This window comes from Schistocerca gregaria, chromosome 3, assembly GCF_023897955.1.
Source record: "Schistocerca gregaria isolate iqSchGreg1 chromosome 3, iqSchGreg1.2, whole genome shotgun sequence".
Classification (NCBI taxonomy): domain Eukaryota; kingdom Metazoa; phylum Arthropoda; class Insecta; order Orthoptera; family Acrididae; genus Schistocerca; species Schistocerca gregaria.
Window position 1 is genome coordinate 195,409,438 of NC_064922.1, and position 20,215 is coordinate 195,429,652.

Consider the following 20,215-nt stretch of genomic DNA (forward strand, 5'->3'; position numbering starts at 1 on the left):
TAGTGCACATCATCTCTCACTTTTAATAATAAACACCATGAATGTGAGAGTAAATTTCCACAACCACGCAGTTCAATGAACCTGCTGGGGAAAACAGAAGGAATGTCCAGTTACCAAATGTTGGAGAAGAAGAAGACACACTGATATCATCTCGAAAGAATGAACTATTTAAAAGATATCCAGGAGAAAAGTACATAACAAGAGGAACAATGTGAATCTTAGTCTGTGGCTCTCGTAGTACATAAGTAGTGCACATGATCTCTCACTTTTAATAATAAACACCATGAATGTGAGAGTAAATTTCCACAACCACGCAGTCCAATGAACCTGCTGTGAAAAACAGAAGGAATGTCCAGTTACGAAACGTTGGAGAAGAAGAAGAAGCACTGATATCAGCTTAAAAAAATGAACTATTTTAAGGACATGCAGGAGAGAAGAACATACCAAAACTAACAATGTGAAACTTAGTCTGCGGCTCTCGTAGCTCATAAGTAGTGCACATGATCTCTCATTTTTAATAATAAACACCATGAATGTGAGAGTAAATTTCCACAACCATGCAGTCGAATGAACCTGCTGGGGAAAACAGAAGAAATGTCCAGTTACTAAATGTTGCAGAAGAAGAAGACACAATGATATCAGCTTAAAACAATGAACTATTTAAAGGATATCTAGGAGAGAAGTACATACCTAAAGGAACAATGTGGAATTTAGTCTGCGGCTTTCGTAGCCCATAAGTAGTGCACATGATCTCTCACATTTAATAATAAACACCATGAATGTGAGAGTAAATTTCCACAACCTCGCAGTACAATGAACCTGCTGGGGAAAACAGAAATAATGTCCAGTTACGAAATGTTGGAGAAGAAGAAGACACACTGATATCAACTGGAAAGGACGAACTATTTAAATGATATCCAGGAGAGAAGTACATACCAAAAGGAAAAATGTGAAACTTAGTCTGCGGCTCTCGTAGTCCATAAGTAGTGCACATGATCTCTCACTTTAAATAGTAGACACCATGAAAGTGAGAGTAAATTTCCAAAACCATGCAGTCCAATGAACCTGCTGGGGAAATAGAAGCAATGTAAAGTTACGAAATGTTGGAGAAGAAGAACACACACTGATATCAGCTTAAAAGAGTGATCTATTTAAAGGATATCCAGGAGAGAAGTTCATACCAAAAGGAACAATGTGAAACTTGGTCTGCGGTTCCCCTAGCCCATAAGTAGTGCACATGATCTCTCACTTTTAATAATAAACACCATGAATATGAGAGTAAATTTCCACAACCACGCAGTCCAATGAACCTGCTGGGGAAGACAGAATGAATGTCCAGATACGAAATGTTGGAGAAGAAGTAAAAAACACACTGATATCAGGTTAAAATAATGAACTATTTAAAGGATATCCAGGAGAGAAGTACATACCAAAAGGAACAATGAGAAACTTACTCTGCGGCTGTCGTAGCATGAAGTAGTGCACATGATCTCTCACTTTTAATAATAAACATCATGAATGTGAGAGTAAATTTCCACAACCTGCTGGGGAAAACAGAAGGAATGTCCAGTAACAAAATGTTGGATAAGAAGAAGACACACTGATATCAGCTTAAAAGAATGAACTATTTAAAGGATATCCAGGAGAGAAGTTCATACCAAAAGGAAAAATGTGAAACTTAGTCTGCGGCTCTCGTAGCCCATAAGTAGTTCACATGATCTCTCACTTTTAATAATAAGCAACATGAATGTGAGAGTAAATTTCCACAACCACGCAGTCCAATGAACCTGCTGGGAAAATTAGAAGGAATGTCCAGTTACGAAATGTTGCAGAAGAAGAAGACACAATGATATCAGCTTAAAACAATGAACTATTTAAAGGATATCCAGGAGAGAAGTTCATACCAAAAAGAACAATTTAAAACTTGGTCTGCGGCTCTCGTAGCCCATAAGTAGTGCACATGATCTCTCACTTTTAATAATAAGCACCATGAATGTGAGAGTAAATTTCCACAACCATGCAGTCCAATGAACCTGCTGGGGAAAACAGAAGGAATGTCCAGTTACGAAATGTTGGAGAAGAGGTAGACACATTGATGTCAGCTTAAAGGAATGATTGATTTAAAGGATATCCAGGAGAGAAATACATACAAAAAGGAAAAATGTGAAACTTAGTCTTCAGCTCTCGTAGCCCATAAGTAGTGCACATGATCTCTCACTTTTAATAATAAACACAGTAAATGTGAGAGTAAATTTCCACAACCATGCAGTCCAATGAACCTGCTGGGGAAAACAGAAGGAATGTACAATTACGCAATGTTGGAGAAGAAGAAGACACACTGATATCAGCTTAAAAGAATGAACGATTTAAAGGATATCCAGGAGAGAAATACGTACCAAAAGGAACAATGTGAAACTTAGTCTGCGGATCTCGTAGCCCATAAGTAGTGCACATCATCTCTCACTTTTAATAATAAACACCATGAATGTGAGAGTAAATTTCCAAAACCGTGCAGTCCAACGAACCTGCAGTGGACAACAAAAGGAATGTCAAGTTACGAAATGTTAGAGAAGAAATAGACACACTGATATCATCTTAAAAGAATGAACTATTTAAAGTATATCCAGGTGAGAAGTACATAACACAAGGAACAATGAGAAACTTTGTCTGCGGCTCTTGTAGCATGAAGTAGTGCTCAAGATCTCTCACTTTTAATAATAAGCACCATGAATGTGAGAGTAAATTTCCACAATCACGCAGTCCAATGAACCTGCTGGGGAAAACAGAAGGAATGTCCAGTAACAAAATGTTGGAGAAGAAGAAGACACACTGATATCAGCTTAAAAGAATGAACTATTTAATGGATATCCAGGAGAGAATACATACCGAAAGGAACAAAGTGAAACTTAGTCTGTGGCTGTCGTAGCATGAAGTCGTGCCCATGACCTCTAACTTTTAATAATAAACACCATGAATGTGAGAGTAACTTTCTACAATAACGCAGTCCAATGAACCTGCTGGGGAAAACACAAGGAATGTCCAGTTACCAAATGTTAGAGAAGAAGAAGACACTCTGATACCATATTAAAAGAATGAACTATTTAAAGGATATCCAGGAGAGAAGTACATACCACAAGGAACAATGTGAAACTTAGTCTGCGGCTCTCGTAGCCCGTAAGTATTGCACATGATCTCTCACTTTTAATAATAAGCACCATGAATGTGAGAGTAAATTTCCACAATTTCGCAGTAGAATGAACCTACTGGGGAAAACAGAAGGAATGTCCAGTAACGGAATGTTGGAGAAGAAGACACACTGATATCAGCTTAAAAGAATGAACTATTTAAAGGATATCCAGGACAGAAGTTCGTACCAAAAGGAACAATGTGAAACTTAGTCTGTGGTTCTTTTAGCACATAAGTAGTGCACATGATCTCTCACTTTTAATAATAAACACCATGAATGTGAGAGTAAATTTCCACAATCTCGCAGTCCAATGAACCTGCTGGGCAAAACAGAAAAAATGTCCAGTTACGAAATGTTGGAGAAGAAGAAGACACACTGCTATCACCTCGAAAGAATAAACTATCTAAATGATATAAAGGATAGAAGTACGTACCGAAAGGAACAATGTGAAACTTTTTCTGTGGCTCTCGTAGCACATAAGTAGTGCACATGATCTCTCACTTTTAATAATAAACACCATGAATGTGAGAGTAAATTTTTACAACCACGTGGTCCAATGAACCTGCTGAAGAAAACAGAAGGAATGTCCAGTTACAAAATTTTGGAGAAGAAGAAGACACACTGACATCAGCTTAAAAAAATGAACTATTTAAAGGATATCCAGGAGAGAAGTACATACCAAAAGGAACAATGTGAAACATAGTCTGTGGCTTTCGTAGCCCATCAGTAGTGCACATGATCTCTCACTTTTATAATAAACACCATGAATGTGAGAGTAAATTTCCAAAACCACACCGTCCAATGAACATGCTAGGCAACAGAAGAAATGTCCAATTACGAAATATTGCAGAAGAAGAAGACACAATGATATCAGCTTAAAACAATGAACTATTTAAAGGATATCCAGGAGAGATGTACATACCAAAAGGAACAATGTGAAACTGAGTCTGCAGCTCTCGTAGCCCATAAGTAGTGCACATGATCTCTCACTTTTAATATTAAACACCATGAATGTGAGAGTAAATTTCCACAACCATGCAGTACAATGAACCTGCTGGGGAAAACAGGAGGAATGTCCAGTTACGAAATGTTGGAGAAGAAGAAGACACATTGATGTCAGGTTAAAGGAATGATTGATTTAAAGGATATCCAGGAGAGAAGTACATACTAAAAGGAACAATGTGAAACTTAGTCTTCAGCTCTCGTAGCCCATAAGTAGTGCACATGATCTCTCACTTTTAATAATAAACACAGTAAATGTGAGAGTAAATTTCCACAACAATGCAGTCCAATGAACCTGCTGGGGAAAACAGAAGGAATGTCCAATTACACAATGTTGGAGAAGAAGAAGACACACTGATATCAGCTTAAAAGAATGAATGATTTAAAGGATATCCAGGAGAGAAATACATAACAAAAGGAACAATGTGAAACTTAGTCTGCGGCTCTCGTAGCCCATAAGTAGTGCACATCATCTCTCACTTTTAATAATAAACACCATGAATGTGAGAGTAAATTTCCAAAACCGTGCAGTTCAACGAACCTGCTGTGGACAACAAAAGGAATGTCAAGTTACGAAATGTTAGAGAAGAAGAAGACACACTGATATCATCTTAAAAGAATGAACTATTTAAAGTATATCCAGGTGAGAAGTACATAACACAAGGAACAATGAGAAACTTTGTCTGCGGCTCTTGTAGCATGAAGTAGTGCAAAAGATCTCTCACTTTTAATAATAAGCACCATGAATGTGAGAGTAAATTTCCACAACTACGCAGTCCAATGGACATGCTGGGGAAAACAGAAGGAATGTCCAGTTACGAAATGTTAGAAGAAGAAGAGACACTGATATCCACTTAAAAGAATGAACTATTTAAAGGATATCCAGGAGAAAAGTACATACCAAAAGGAACAATGTGAAACTTAGTCTGCGGCTGTCGTAGCATGAAGTAGTGCACATGATCTTTCACTTTTAATAATAAACACCGTCAATGTGAGAGTAAATTTCCACAACCACGCAGTCCAATGAACCTGCTGGGGAAAACAGAAGGAATGTCCAGTAACAAAATGTTGGAGAAGAAGAAGACACACTGATATCAGCTTAAAAGAATGAACTATTTAAAGGAAATCCAGGAGAGAAGTTCATACAAAAAGGAACAATGTGAAACTTAGTCTGCGGTTCTTGTAGCCCATAAGTAGTGCACATAATCTCTCACTTTTAATAATAAACACCATGAATGTGAGAGTAAATTTCCACAATCTCGCAGTCCAATGAACCTGCTGGGCAAAACAGAAAAAATGTCCAGTTACGAAATGTTGGAGAAGAAGAAGACTCACTGCTATCACGTCGAAAGAATAAACTATTTAAATGATATCAAGGATAGAAGTACGTACCGAAAGGAACAATGTGAAACTTTTTCTGCGGCTCTCGTAGCACATAAATAGTGCACATGATCTCTCACTTTTAATAATAAACACCATGAATGTGAGAGTAAATTTTTACAACCACGTGGTCCAATGAACCTGCTGAAGAAAACAGAAGGAATGTCCAGTTACAAAATTTTGGAGAAGAAGAAGACACACTGACATCAGCTTAAAAAAAAGAACTATTTAAAGGATATCCAGGAGAGAAGTACATACCAAAAGGAACAATGTGAAACATAGTCTGTGGTTTTCGTAGCCCATCAGTAGTGCACATGATCTCTCACTTTTATAATAAACACCATGAATGTTAGAGTAAATTTCCAAAACCATGCAGTCCAATGAACCTGCTGGGGAAAACAGAAGGAATGTCCAGTAACAAAATGTTGGAGAAGAAGAAGACACACTGATATCAGCTTAAAAGAATGAACTATTTAAAGGATATCCAGGAGAGAATACATACCAAAAGGAACAAAGTGAAACTTAGTCTGTGGCTGTCGTAGCATGAAGTCGTGCACATGACCTCTCACTTTTAATAATAAACACCATGAATGTGAGAGTAACTTTCTACAATAACGCAGTCCAATGAACCTGCTGGGGAAAACAGAAGGAATGTCCAGTTACCAAATGTTAGAGAAGAAGAAGACACTCTGATACCATATTAAAAGAATGAACTACTTAAAGGATATCCAGGAGAGAAGTACATACCACAAGGAACAATGTGAAACTTAGTCTGCGGCTCTCGTAGCCCGTAAGTATTGCACATGATCTCTCACTTTTAATAATAAGCACCATGAATGTGAGAGTAAATTTCCACAATTTCGCAGTAGAATGAACCTGCTGGGGAAAACAGAAGGAATGTCCAGTAACGGAATGTTGGAGAAGAAGACACACTGATATCAGCTTAAAAGAATGAACTATTTAAAGGATATCCAGGACAGAAGTTCGTACCAAAAGGAACAATGTGAAACTTAGTCTGCGGTTCTTGTGGCCCATAAGTAGTGCACAATATCTCTCACTTTTAATAATAAACACCATGAATGTTAGGGTAAATTTCCACAATCTCGCAGTCCAATGAACCTGCTGGGGAAAACAGAACGAATGTCAATTTACGAAATGTTGGAGAAGAAGAAGACACATTGATGTCAGCTTAAAGGAATGATTGATTTAAAGGATATCCAGGAGAGAAGTACATACCAAAAGGAACAATGTGAAACTTAGTCTTCAGCTCTCGTAGCCCATAAGTAGTGCACATGATCTCTCACTTTTAATAATAAACACAGTAAATGTGAGAGTAAATTTCCACAACCATGCAGTCCAATGAACCTGCTGGGGAAAACAGAAGGAATGTCCAATTACACAATGTTGGAGAAGAAGAAGACACACTGATATCTGCTTAAAAGAATGAATGATTTAAAGGATATCCAGGAGAGAAATACATACCAAAAGGAACAATGTGAAACTTAGTCTGCGGCTCTCGTTGCCCATAAGTAGTGCACATCATCTCTCACTTTTAATAATAAACACCATGAATGTGAGAGTAAATTTCCAAAACCGTGCAGTCCAACGAACCTGCTGTGGACAACAAAAGGAATGTCAAGTTACGAAATGTTAGAGAAGAAGAAGACACACTGATATCATCTTAAAAGAAAGAACTATTTAAAGTATATCCAGGTGAGAAGTACATAACACAAGGAACAATGAGAAACTTTGTCTGCGGCTCTTGTAGCATGAAGTAGTGCACAAGATCTCTCACTTATAATAATAAGCACCATGAATGTGAGAGTAAATTTCCACAACTACGCAGTCCAATGGACATGCTGGGGAAAACAGAAGGAATGTCCAGTTACGAAATGTTAGAAGAAGAAGAGACACTGATATCCACTTAAAAGAATGAACTATTTAAAGGATATCCAGGAGAAAAGTACATACCAAAAGGAACAATGTGAAACTTAGTCTGCGGCTGTCGTAGCATGAAGTAGTGCACATGATCTTTCACTTTTAATAATAAACACCGTCAATGTGAGAGTAAATTTCCACAACCACGCAGTCCAATGAACCTGCTGGGGAAAACAGAAGGAATGTCCAGTAACAAAATGTTGGAGAAGAAGAAGACACACTGATATCACCTTAAAAGAATGAACTATTTAAAGGATATCCAGGAGAGAATACATACCAAAAGGAACAAAGTGAAACTTAGTCTGTGGCTGTCGTAGCATGAAGTCGTGCACATGACCTCTCACTTTTAATAATAAACACCATGAATGTGAGAGTAACTTTCTACAATAACGCAGTCCAATGATCCTGCTGGGGACAACAGAAGGAATGTCCAGTTACCAAATGTTGGAGAAGAAGAAGACACACTGATATCAGCTTAAAAGAATGAACTATTTAAAGGAAATCCAGGAGAGAAGTTCATACAAAAAGGAACAATGTGAAACTTTGTCTGCGGTTCTTGTAGCCCATAAGTAGTGCACATAATCTCTCACTTTTAATAATAAACACCATGAATGTGAGAGTAAATTTCCACAATCTCGCAGTCCAATGAACCTGCTGGGCAAAACAGAAAAAATGTACAGTTACGAAATGTTGGAGAAGAAGAAGACTCACTGCTATCACGTCGAAAGAATAAACTATTTAAATGATATCAAGGATAGAAGTACGTACCGAAAGGAACAATGTGAAACTTTTTCTGCGGCTCTCGTAGCACATAAGTAGTGCACATGATCTCTCACTTTTAATAATAAACACCATGAATGTGAGAGTAAATTTTTACAACCTCGTGGTCCAATGAACCTGCTGAAGAAAACAGAAGGAATGTCCAGTTACAAAATTTTGGAGAAGAAGAAGACACACTGACATCAGCTTAAAAAAAAGAACTATTTAAAGGATATCCAGGAGAGAAGTACATACCAAAAGGAACAATGTGAAACATAGTCTGTGGTTTTCGTAGCCCATCAGTAGTGCACATGATCTCTCACTTTTATAATAAACACCATGAATGTTAGAGTAAATTTCCAAAACCATGCAGTCCAATGAACCTGCTGGGGAAAACAGAAGGAATGTCCAGTAACAAAATGTTGGAGAAGAAGAAGACACACTGATATCAGCTTAAAAGAATGAACTATTTAAAGGATATCCAGGAGAGAATACATACCAAAAGGAACAAAGTGAAACTTAGTCTGTGGCTGTCGTAGCATGAAGTCGTGCACATGACCTCTCACTTTTAATAATAAACACCATGAATGTGAGAGTAACTTTCTACAATAACGCAGTCCAATGAACCTGCTGGGGAAAACAGAAGGAATGTCCAGTTACCAAATGTTAGAGAAGAAGAAGACACTCTGATACCATATTAAAAGAATGAACTATTTAAAGGATATCCAGGAGAGAAGTACATACCACAAGGAACAATGTGAAACTTAGTCTGCGGCTCTCGTAGCCCGTAAGTATTGCACATGATCTCTCACTTTTAATAATAAGCACCATGAATGTGAGAGTAAATTTCCACAATTTCGCAGTAGAATGAACCTGCTGGGGAAAACAGAAGGAATGTCCAATTACGCAATGTTGGAGAAGAAGAAGACACACTGATATCAGCTTAAATGAATGTACGATTTAAAGGATATCCAGGAGAGAAATACATACCAAAAGGAACAATGTGAAACTTAGTCTGCGGCTGCCGTAGCATGAAGTCGTGCACATGATGTCTCACTTTTAATAATAAACACCATGAATGTGAGAGTAAATTTCCACAATCACGCAGTCCAATGAACCTGCTGGGGAAAACAGAAGGAATGTCCAGTAACAAAATGTTGGAGAAGAAGAAGACACACTGATATCAGCTTAAAAGAATGAACTATTTAAAGGATATCCAGGAGAGAATACATACCAAAAGGAACAAAGTGAAACTTAGTCTGTGGCTGTCGTAGCATGAAGTCGTGCACATGACCTCCCACTTTTAATAATAAACACCATGAATGTGAGAGTAACTTTCTACAATAACGCAGTCCAATGAACCTGCTGGGGAAAACAGAAGGAATGTCCAGTTACCAAATGTTACAGAAGAAGAAGACACTCTGATACCATATTAAAAGAATGAACTATGTAAAGGATATCCAGGAGAGAAGTACATACCACAAGGAACAATGTGAAACTTAGTCTGCGGCTCTCGTAGCCCGTAAGTATTGCACATGATCTCTCACTTTTAATAATAAGCACCATGAATGTGAGAGTAAATTTCCACAATTTCGCAGTAGAATGAACCTGCTGGGGAAAACAGAAGGAATGTCCAGTAACGGAATGTTGGAGAAGAAGACACACTGATATCAGCTTAAAAGAATGAACTATTTAAAGGATATCCAGGACAGAAGTTCGTACCAAAAGGTACAATGTGAAACTTAGTCTGCGGTTCTTGTGGCCCATAAGTAGTGCACAATATCTCTCACTTTTAATAATAAACACCATGAATGTGAGGGTAAATTTCCACAATCTCGCAGTCCAATGAACCTGCTGGGGAAAACAGAACGAATGTCAATTTACGAAATGTTGGAGAAGAAGAAGACACATTGATGTCATCTTAAAGGAATGATTGATTTAAAGGATATCCAGGAGAGAAGTACATACCAAAAGGAACAATGTGAAACTTAGTCTTCAGCTCTCGTAGCCCATAAGTAGTGCACATGATCTCTCACTTTTAATAATAAACACAGTAAATGTGAGAGTAAATTTCCACAACCATGCAGTCCAATGAACCTGCTGGGGAAAACAGAAGGAATGTCCAATTACGCAATGTTGGAGAAGAAGAAGACACACTGATATCAGCTTAAAAGAGTGAACGATTTAAAGGATATCCAGGAGAGAAATACAGACCAAAAGGAACAATGTGAAACTTAGTCTGCGGCTGCCATAGCATGAAGTCGTGCACATGATCTCTCACTTTTAATAATAAACACCATGAATGTGAGAGTAAATTTCCACAATCACGCAGTCCAATGAACCTGCTGGGGAAAACAGAAGGAATGTCCAGTAACAAAATGTTGGAGAAGAAGAAGACACACTGATCTCAGCTTAAAAGAATGAACTATTTAAAGGATATCCAGGAGAGAATACATACCAAAAGGAACAAAGTGAAACTTAGTCTGTGGCTGTCGTAGCATGAAGTCGTGCACATGACCTCTCACTTTTAATAATAAACACCATGAATGTGAGAGTAACTTTCTACAATAACGCAGTCCAATGAACCTGCTGGGGAAAACAGAAGGAATGTCCAGTTACCAAATGTTAGAGAAGAAGAAGACACTCTGATACCATATTAAATGAATGAACTATTTAAAGGATATCCAGGAGAGAAGTACATACCACAAGGAACAATGTGAAACTTAGTCTGCGGCTCTCGTAGCCCGTAAGTATTGCACATGATCTCTCACTTTTAATAATAAACACCATGAATGTGGCAGTAAATGTCCACACCCATGCTGTCCAATGAACCTGCTGGGTAAAACAGAAGAAATGTCCAGTTATAAAATGTTGGAGAAGAAGAAGACACACTGATATCAACTTAAAAGAATGAACTATTTAAAGGAAATCCAGGAGAAAAGTACATACCACAAGGAACAATGTGAAACTTAGTCTGGAGCTCTCGATGCCCATAAGTAGTGCACATGATCTCTCACATTTAATAATAAACACCATGAATGTGAGAGTAAATTTCCACAACCATGCAGTCCAGTGAACCTGCTGGGGAAAACAGGAGGAATGTCCAGTTACGAAATATTGCAGAAGAAGAAGACACACTGATATCAGCTTAATAGAATGAACTATTTAAAGGATTTCCAGGAGCGAAGTACATACCAAAAGGAACAATGTGAAACTTAGTCTGCGGCTCTCGTAGCCCATAAGTAGTGCACTTGATCTCTCACTTTTAATAATAAACACAATGAATGTGAGAGAAAATTTCCACAACTATGCAGTCCAATGAACCTGCTGGGAAAAACAGAAGGAATGTCCAATTACGGAATGTTGCAGAAGAAGAAGACACAATGATATCAGCTTAAAACAATGAACTATTTAAAGGATATCCAGGAGAGATGTACATATCAAAAGGAACAATGTGAAACTTGGTCTGCAGCTCTCGTAGCCCATAAGTAGTGCACATGATCTCTCACTTTTAATAATAAACACCATCAATGTGAGAGTAAATTTCCACAACCACGCAGTCCAATGAACCTGCTGGGGAAAACAGAAAGAATGTCCAGTAACAAAATGTTGGAGAAGAAGAAGACACACTGATATCAGCTTAAAAGAATGAACTATTTAAAGGATATCCAGGAGAGAATACATACCAAAAGGAACAAAGTGAAACTTAGTCTGTGGCTGTCGTAGCATGAAGTCGCGCACATGACCTCTCACTTTTAATAATAAACACCATGAATGTGAGAGTAACTTTCCACAATAACACAGTCCAATGAACCTGCTGGGGAAAACAGAAGGAATGTCCACTTACCAAATGTTGGAGAAGAACAAGACACACTGATATCTGCTTAAAAGAATGAACTATTAAAAGGAAATCCAGGAGAGTAGTTCATACCAAAAGGAACAATGTGAAACTTAGTCTGCTACTCTCGTAGCCCATCAGTAGTGCACATGATCTCTCACTTTTAATAATAAGCACCATGAATGTGAGAGTAAATTTTCACAATCTCTCAGTCCAATGAACCTGCTGGGGAAACAGAACGAATGTCAATTTACGAAATGTTAGAGAAGAAGAAGACACACAGATATCAGGTTAAAAGAATGAACTATTTAAAGGATATCCAGGAGCGAAGTACATACCAAAAGGAACAATGTGAAACTTAGTCTGCGGCTCTCGTAGCCCATAAGTAGTGCACTTGATCTCTCACTTTTAATAATAAACACCATGAATGTGTTGAGAAAATTTCCACAACTATGCAGTCCAATGAACCTGCTGGGAAAAACAGAAGGAATGTCCAATAAAGGAATGATGCAGAAGAAGAAGACACAATGATATCAGCTTAAAACAATGAACTATTTAAAGCATATCCAGTAGAGATGTACATACCAAAAGGAACAATGTGAAACTGAGTCTGCAGCTCTCGTAGCCCATAAGTAGTGCACATGATCTCTCACTTTTAATATTAAACACCATGAATGTGAGAGTAAATTTCCACAACCATGCAATCCAATGAACCTGCTGGGGAAAACAGGAGGAATGTCCAGTTACGAAATGTAGGAGAAGAAGAAGACACATTGATGTCAGCTTAAAGGAATGATTGATTTAAAGGATATCCAGGAGAGAAGTACATACCAAAAGAACAATGTGAAACTTAGTCTTCAGCTATCGTAGCCCATAAGTAGTGCACATGATCTCTCACTTTTAATAATAAACACAGTAAATGTGAGAGTAAATTTCCACAACCATGCAGTCCAATGAACCTGCTGGGGAAAAAAGAAGGAATGTCCAATTATGCAATGTTGGAGAAGAAGAAGACACACTGATATCAGCTTAAAAGAATGAATGATTTAAAGGATATCCAGGAGAGAAATACATACCAAAAGGAACAATGTGAAATTAGTCTGCGGATCTCATAGCCCATAAGTAGTGCACATCATCTCTCACTTTTAATAATAAACACCATGAATGTGAGACTAAATTTCCAAAACCGTGCAGTCCAACGAACCTGCTGTGGACAACAAAAGGAATGTCAAGTTACGAAATGTTAGAGAAGAAGAAGACACACTGATATCACCTTAAAAGAATGAACTATTTAAAGTATATCCAGGTGAGAAGTACATAACACAAGGAACAATGAGAAACTTTGTCTGCGGCTCTTGTAGCATGAAGTAGTGCACAAGACCTCTCACTTTTAATAATAAGCACCATGAATGTGAGAGTAAATTTCCACAACTACGCAGTATAATGGACATGCTGGGGAAAACAGAAGGAATGTCTAGTAACAAAATGTTGGAGAAGAAGAAGACACACTGATATCACCTTAAAAGAATGAACTATTTAAAGGATATCCAGGAGAGAATACATACCAAAAGGAACAATGTGAAACTTAGTCTGCGGCTGCCGTAGCATGAAGTCGTGCACATGATCTCTCACTTTTAGTAATAAGCACCATGAATGTGAGAGTAAATTTTCACAATCTCTCAGTCCAATGAACCTGCTGGGGAAAACAGAACGAATGTCAATTTACAAAATGTTAGAGAAGAAGAAGACACACAGATATCAGGTTAAAAGAATGAACTATGTAAAGAATATCCAGGAGAGAAATACATACCAAAAGGAACAATGTGAAACTTAGTCTGCAGCTGTTGTAGCCCATAAGTAGTGCACATGATCTCTCACTTTTAATAATAAGCACCATGAATGTGAGAGTAAGTTTTCACAATCTCTCAGTCCAATGAACCTGCTGGGGAAAACAGAACGAATGTCAATTTACAAAATGTTAGAGAAGAAGAAGACACACAGATATCAGGTTAAAAGAATGAACTATTTAAAGAATATCCAGGAGAGAAATACATACCAAAAAGAACAATGTGAATTTTAGTCTGCGGCTCTCGTAGCCCAAAAGTAGTGCACTTGATCTCTCACTTTTAATAATAAACACCATGAATGTGAGAGTAAATTTCCACAATCACGCAGTCCAATGAACCTGCTGGGAAAAACAGAACGAATGTCCAGTTACGAAATATTGCAGAAGAAGAAGACACAATGATATCAGCTTAAAACAATGAACTATTTAAAGGATATCCAGGAGAGAAGTACATACCACAAGGAACAATGTGAAACTTAGTCTGCAGCTCTCGATGCCCATAAGTAGTGCACATGATCTCTCACATTTAATAATAAACACCATGAATGTGAGAGTAAATTTCCACAACCATGCAGTCCAGTGAACCTGCTGGGGAAAACAGGAGGAACGTCAAGTTACGAAATGTTGGAGAAGAAGAAGACACACTGATATCAGCTTAAAAAAATGAACTATTTAAAGGATATCCAGGAGAGAAGTACATACCAAAAGGAACAATGTGAAACATCGTGTGTGGCTTTCGTAGCCCATCAGTAGTGCACATGATCTCTCACTTTTATAATAAACACCATGAATGTGAGAGTAAATTTCCAAAACCACACCGTCCAATGAACATGCTGGGATACAGAAGAAATGTCCAATTACGAAATATTGCAGAAGAAGAAGACACAATGATATCAGCTTAAAACAATGAACTATTTAAAGGATAACCAGGAGAGATGTACATACCAAAAGGAACAATGTGAAACTGAGTCTGCAGCTCTCATAGCCCATAAGTAGTGCACATGATCTCTCACTTTTATATTAAACACCATGAATGTGAGAGTAAATTTCCACAACCATGCAGTCCAATGAACCTGCTGGGGAAAACAGGAGGAATGTCCAGTTACGAAATGTTGGAGAAGAAGAAGACACATTGATGTCAGCTTAAAGGAATGATTGATTTAAAGGATATCCAGGAGAGAAGTACATACCAAAAGGAACAATGTGAAACTTAGTCTTCAGCTCTCGTAGCCCATAAGTAGTGCACATCATCTCTCACTTTTAATAATAAACACCATGAATGTGAGAGTAAATTTCCAAAACCGTGCAGTCCAATGAACCTGCTGTGGACAACAAAAGGAATGTCAAGTTACGAAATGTTAGAGAAGAAGAAGACACACTGATATCATCTTAAAAGAATGAACTATTTAAAGTATATCCAGGTGAGAAGTACATAACACAAGGAACAATGAGAAACTTTGTCTGCGGCTCTTGTAGTGCACAAGATCTCTCACTTTTAATAATAAACACCATGAATGTGGCAGTAAATGTCCACAACCATGCTGTCCAATGAACCTGCTGGGGAAAACAGAAGAAATGTCCAGTTACAAAATGTTGGAGAAGAAGAAGACACACTGATATCAACTTAAAAGAATGAACTATTTAAAGGATATCCAGGAGAAAAGTACATACCAAAAAGAACAATGTGAATCTTAGTCTGCGGCTCTCGTAGCTGAAAAGTAGTGCACTTGATCTCTCACTTTTAATAATAAACACCATGAATGTGAGAGTAAATTTCCACAATCACGCAGTCCAATGAACCTGCTGGGAAAAACAGAAGGAATGTCCAGTTACGAAATATTGCAGAAGAAGAAGACACAATGATATCAGCTTAAAACAATGAACTATTTAAAGGATATCCAGGAGAGAAGTACATACCACAAGCAACAATGTGAAACTTAGTCTGCAGCTCTCGATGCCCATAAGTAGTGCACATGATCTCTCACATTTAATAATAAACACCATGAATGTGAGAGTAAATTTCCACAACCATGCAGTCCAGTGAACCTGCTGGGGAAAACAGGAGGAATGTCAAGTTACGAAATGTTGGAGAAGAAGAAGTCACACTGATATCAGCTTAAAAAAATGAACTATTTAAAGGATATCCAGGAGAGAAGTACATACCAAAAGGAACAATGTGAAACATCGTCTGTGGCTTTCGTAGCCCATCAGTAGTGCACATGATCTCTCACTTTTATAATAAACACCATGAATGTGAGAGTAAATTTCCAAAACCACACCGTCCAATGAACATGCTGGGAAACAGAAGAAATGTCCAATTACGAAATATTGCAGAAGAAGAAGACACAATGATATCAGCTTAAAACAATGAACTATTAAAAGGATAACCAGGAGAGATGTACATACCAAAAGGAACAATGTGAAACTGAGTCTGCAGCTCTCGTAGCCCATAAGTACTGCACATGATCTCTCACTTTTAATATTAAACACCATGAATGTGAGAGTAAATTTCCACATCCATGCAGTCCAATGAACCTGCTGGGGAAAACAGGAGGAATGTCCAGTTACGAAATGTTGGAGAAGAAGAAGACTCATTGATGTCAGCTTAAAGGAATGATTGATTTAAAGGATATCCAGGAGAGAAGTACATACCAAAAGGAACAATGTGAAACTTAGTCTTCAGCTCTCGTAGCCCATAAGTAGTGCACATGATCTCCCACTTTTAATAATAAACATAGTAAATGTGAGAGTAAATTTCCACAACCATGCAGTCCAATGAACCTGCTGGGGAAAACAGAAGGAATGTCCAATTACGCAATGTTGGAGAAGAAGAAGACACACTGATATCAGCTTAAAAGAATGAACGATTTAAAGGATATCCAGGAGAGAAATACATACCAAAAGGAACAATGTGAAACTTAGTCTGCGGCTGCCGTAGCATGAAGTCGTGCACATGATCTCTCACTTTTAATAATAAACATCATGGTATCAGCTTAAAAGAATGAACGATTTAAAGGATATCCAGGAGAGAAATACATACCAAAAGGAACAATGTGAAACTTAGTCTGCGGATCTCGTAGCCCATAAGTAGTGCACATCATCTCTCACTTTTAATAATAAACACCATGAATGTGAGAGTAAATTTCCAAAACCGTGCAGTCCAACGAACCTGCTGTGGACAACAGAAGGAATGTCAAGTTACGAAATGTTGGAGAAGAAGAAGACACACTGATATCAGCTTAAAAGAATGAACTATTTAAAGGAAATCCAGGAGAGAAGTTCATACCAAAAGGAACTATGTGAAACTGAGTCTGTAGCTCTCGTAGCCCATAAGTAGTGCACATGATCTCTCACTTTTAATATTAAACACCATGAATGTGAGAGTAAATTTCCACAACCATGCAGTCCAATGAACCTGCTGGGGAAAACAGGAGGAATGTCCAGTTACGAAATGTTGGAGAAGAAGAAGACACATTGATGTCAGCTTAAAGGAATGACTGATTTAAAGGATATCCAGGAGAGAAGTACATACCAAAAGGAACAATGTGAAACTTAGTCTTCAGCTCTCGTAGCCCATAAGTAGTGCACATGATCTCTCACTTTTAATAATAAACACAGTAAATGTGAGAGTAAATTTCCGCAACTATGCAGTCCAATGAACCTGCTGCGGAAAACAGAAGGAATGTCCAATTATGCAATGTTAGAGAAGAAGAAGACACACTGATATCAGCTTAAAAGAATGAACAATTTAAAGGATATCCAGGAGAGAAATACATACCAAAAGGAACAATGTGAAACTTAGTCTGCGGATCTCGTAGCCCATAAGTAGTGCACATCATCTCTCATTTTTAATAATAAACACCATGAATGTGAGAGTAAATTTCCAAAACCATGCAGTCCAACGAACCTGCTGTGGACAACAAAAGGAATGTCAAGTTACGAAATGTTAGAGAGGAAGAAGACACACTGATATCATCTTAAAAGAATGAACTATTTAAAGTATATCCAGGTGAGAAGTACATAACACAAGGAACAATGAGAATCTTTGTCTGCGGCTCTTGTTGCATGAAGTAGTGCACAAGATCTCTCACTTTTAATAATAAGCACCATGAATGTGAGAGTAAATTTCCACAACTACGCAGTATAATGGACATGCTGGGGAAAACAGAAGGAATGTCCAGTAACAAAATGTTGGAGAAGAAGAAGACACACTGATATCACCTTAAAAGAATGAACTATTTAAAGGATATCCAGGAGAGAATACATACCAAAAGGAACAAAGTGAAACTTAGTCTGTGGCTGTCGTAGCATGAAGTCGTGCACATGACCTCTCACTTTTAATAATAAACACCATGAATGTGAGAGTAACTTTCTACAATAACGCAGTCCAATGAACCTGCTGGGGAAAACAGAAGGAATGTCCAGTTACAAAATGTTGGAGAAGAAGAAGACACACTGATATCAACTTAAAAGAATGAACTATTTAAAGGATATCCAGGAGAAAAGTACATACCAAAAAGAACAATGTGAATCTTAGTCTGCGGCTCTCGTAGCCCAAAAGTAGTGCACTTGATCTCTCACTTTTAATAATAAACACCATGAATGTGAGAGTAAATTTCCACAATCACACAGTCCAATGAACCTGCTGGGAAAAACAGAAGGAATGTCCAGTTACGAAATATTGCAGAAGAAGAAGACACAATGATATCAGCTTAAAACAATGAACTATTTAAAGGATAACCAGGAGAGATGTACATACCAAAAGGAACAATGTGAAACTGAGTCTGCAGCTCTCGTAGCCCATAAGTAGTGCACATGATCTCCCATTTTTAATAATAAATACAGTAAATGTGAGAGTAAATTTCCACAACCATGCAGTCCAATGAACCTGCTGGGGAAAACAGAAGGAATGTCCAATTACGCATTGTTGGAGAAGAAGAAGACACACTGATATCAGCTTAAAAGAATGAACGATTTAAAGGATATCCAGGAGAGAAATACATACCAAAAGGAACAATGTGAAACTTAGTCTGCGGCTGCCGTAGCATGAAGTCGTGCACATGATCTCTCACTTTTAATAATAAACACCATGACATCAGCTTAAAAGAATGAACGATTTAAAGGATATCCAGGAGAGAAATACATACCAAAACGAACAATGTGAAACTTAGTCTGCGGATCTCGTAGCCCATAAGTAGTGCACATCATCTCTCACTTTTAATAATAAACACCATGAATGGGAGAGTAAATTTCCAAAACCGTGCAGTCCAACGAACCTGCTGTGGACAACAAAAGGAATGTCAAGTTACGAAATGTTGGAGAAGAAGAAGACACACTGATATCATCTTAAAAGAATGAACTATTTAAAGTATATCCAGGTGAGAAGTACATAACACAAGGAACAATGAAAAACTTTGTCTGCGGCTCTTGTAGCATGAAGTAGTGCACAAGATCTCTCACTTTTAATAATAAGCACCATGAATGTGAGAGTAAATTTCCACAACTACGCAGTCCAATGTACATGCTGGGGAAAACAAAAGGAATGTCCAGTTACGAAATGTTAGAAGAAGAAGAGACACTGATATCCACTTAAAAGAATGAACTATTTAAAGGATATCCAGGAGAGAATACATACCAAAAGGAAAAATGTGAAACTTAGGCTGCGGCTCTTGTAGCCCATAAGTAGTGCACATGATCTTTCACTTTTAATAATAAACAACATGAATGTGAGAGTAAATTTCCACAAACTCGCAGTACAATGAACCTGCTGGGGAAAACAGAACGAATGTCAATTTACAAAATGTTAGAGAAGAAGAAGACACACTGATATCAGCTTAAAAGAATGAACTATTTAAAGGAAATCCAGGAGAGAAGTTCATACCAAAAGGAACTATGTGAAACTTAGTCTGCGGCTCTCGTAGCCCAAAAGTAGTGCACATGATCTCTCACTTTTAATAATAAGCACCATAAATGTGAGAGTAAATTTTCACAATCTCTCAGTCCAATGAACCTGCTGGGGAAAACAGAACGAATGTCAATTTACGAAATGTTAGAGAAGAAGAAGACACACAGATATCAGGTTAAAAGAATGAACTATTTAAAGGATATCCAGGAGCGAAGTAGATACCAAAAGGAACAATGTGAAACTTAGTCTGCGGCTCTCGTAGCCCATAAGTAGTGCACTTGATCTCTCACTTTTAATAATAAACACCATGAATGTGAGAGAAAATTTCCACAACTATGCAGTCCAATGAACCTGCTGGGA